The sequence below is a fragment of the Amblyomma americanum genome, chromosome 8 (assembly GCF_052857255.1).
Source record: "Amblyomma americanum isolate KBUSLIRL-KWMA chromosome 8, ASM5285725v1, whole genome shotgun sequence".
NCBI lineage: Eukaryota > Metazoa > Arthropoda > Arachnida > Ixodida > Ixodidae > Amblyomma > Amblyomma americanum.
In genome coordinates, this window is record NC_135504.1 from 9,381,954 (window position 1) to 9,384,723 (window position 2,770).

Sequence of the window (2,770 nt, forward strand, 5' to 3'; positions counted from 1 at the left end):
CAGATACTGCGCCATTTCCTTTCCCCAAAAACCATTTTTTTCTACCGTTCAGTGCGCTTTTGTCACCAGCTAGAACAGACCGCCTGAGCCTGCACTGCGCACACACGTACAACACTTGCATTGGCATCGCAGTTGAAATAGGTAGAGAAATGAAAAGGCCCTATTTTCGCCATATCCAGGGGCAAACAGATGACGGTAATAAAAGTAGCGGCTACCGCGCCTCTACCTTCACCTATGCAAAACTTCGTCGAGAGTCCTCACACGGGCCCTAGAGCTGTTCCGTGTGAATTGCATTTCACTCATTCAGCTGACGAACACTTTGATAGGTAATCCATGTTAGGGAGGCCTTCGTTTAGATAAAGGTGGAACAAAAGAGCCCTATAATTATGTTTAAATGAGGAAAAAGTGCAGAAACATTAGTCACAGAACAATGATGATTACCATTCTAGGGTGAATACAAGAAGGGAAGTCATTCAAAAGTGCAATATCTATGCGACAGACAACGGACCAGTTGGATGCACGGCGCCGCTGGGGAGGGCAGGGCCCAGAGCCTAAATCGCATTTCATTCTCAGTCGCATTTGTGCAAAGGTCTTCGTTACAAATTCATAGAGTCTCCACTCGTCTTTATAGGCTTGTCGTGCAAACAGTGTTGTGAGTTTCGGGGTTTAACGTGCGGAAGAAACACATGAGCAATGTGGGTCGCTGGTATTCTGACGCGGGCACTGACTTCGTGCAACACTTGGGTGCTTTTGCGTTTTGCTTCCAAAGAAATGCCACCGCCGGTGCCAGGGTTGACTCGTGTGACTTTGGCAGCAGCAGCCAAACGCCAAAGCCTCTGAACCGCCGCTGCGGGTGTGGCAGAGTTTTAAATTCTGTAATAGTTACTAGTCCCAATCTTTTCCGATAGTTATTCGAGACTGGAGTATTAAGGCTCCTCGACTCTTACTCACGTGGCTCTAAAGATCACCTTCAATAAATATTTTGTCTACCTCGATGTTTCAGAGGTTCCAGATGGAATGACATTGCGTGCGGTTGTTTTGATTTTAGTTGCTAATTAGCTGACATCAGGAATGCGATATATTGGATGTCAGCAGCCGCAGTCAGTACCATTGTTTAAATGTAATTTCTGCTAATAATGATGCGGTACACAATCGTAGGTCATTTCGTTTGTGGCACAGCCTTAGGCGGAGGCTAACAAATCCATGGCCGATGCATCGTTGGTGCGAAAGCCAATCTGGCCTCAAATGAGAGCTTGACCATGTTACTCTGCGCGCTTCCAGACTGTTTCTATAGCACTCAAAATGAGTCAGATTTAAGTGCTGGTGCTTTAGTCTGGCACTCGCAAAACAGTCCCTTTCGGGTTGAATCTTTTTTCGAGTGCAAAGTGAATTATGTTTTGCATTACGCAGCCTTGTTGCAACCTTGTTGCAACAATGAAAGCAAAAAATACGAAATCTGGGTCAGGCAGTGGCGGCCTCCGTGAATCTCTTCCCATTTGAACTTCCTGCACGTTAAAAAGAGGGGCTATGCTATATTGTGGAGCAGGCTAATTAAACTGTTACGCTAGGGCAAGTCAAACGCTGCCCCTCTGAAATTATACGTAAATGACGGTATGCTGTGTGCCAACCAACAAGCTAATATGCTTAAAGATTCCTATACAAATATGCCTTCGAAAGATGTTACATCTCAGGCCGTTAAATATATGCACACTAGAAACTCCAGACATTCCCTTTTTCGACGAATAGACATATAATTAAAATTTAAATAATTCTTGCAGTTGCTCTATCAATGGAATGCCGAAACGACCTCTCATGCATGTAGTCAACGTCACTGAACCGATTCTCGCTGACCTTTTCACAACTGTTTCGTTATGGGCAATGTTCGCAGCTAGAAAGTCCATGGCTAATGTTATTCTGGTGTGTAGAAAAAAGCGCCAGAAAAGAATACAGAAATACAGGCCATTATAAATCTTCCCGACATTTTCTAAGCTATTCAAGGAAACTCTACAATTGACACTATCGGTATTCAAAGATGCTTGTGACTTGCGGTCGCGGTATTAGCATAGCATTCCTAAAAATGAATCTAGAAAGCTAGCAGTGCTTAGGCAAGTAAAATACATATTTATCCTTATGACAGAACGAATTCGGTGTTCGTGTCTGAAAGTTTGGATCATAAAATTTCACTCCAACAAGCTTCAAAAATATATTGTGCGAAGACTTTCTCTGCAGCTTCTTTACTCTTAACTGGCCCGTAGTAAAGAAATTGTCCGCATGGAAATTGAGGTTTCTGGTGTGTAATCTGATTGCAACAACGTAAGAAACAAAACTGTAAATTTAAAAAAAATATTGCTTTTTTGGGCTTATGTAGATATCATTTGTATAGTTATATGATTCTAGTAAAAATATAACAGATAGTACAGTGTGCAGTACCTTTTTGTGGGATCTAGATGCAAAAGTTTATTCGGAACACTTTTCGCTTAAAGCAAAGCAAAAAACTTTGTTAGCAAAGCACCCACGCCAAACTCCAGCTTTACTCCGTGCACCCTCTTAACTGCAGTATACGCGGCCGCCAGATCTAAGCTGGCACAAAGCTGTAAGGTCTAAGCTCTATGGTGCTCTGAGTGGATGCTCTAGAAGTTGAGGTGTTGAAATCCCGGTTACCGTGTCCATTCATGATCCGACATTTGAAACTCTTGGTTCGCTTTGTACGACTAACTCCAGCGTTCACACTTCAGTTTTCTGAATGGCTGAGGTGACAAAACACCCTGGT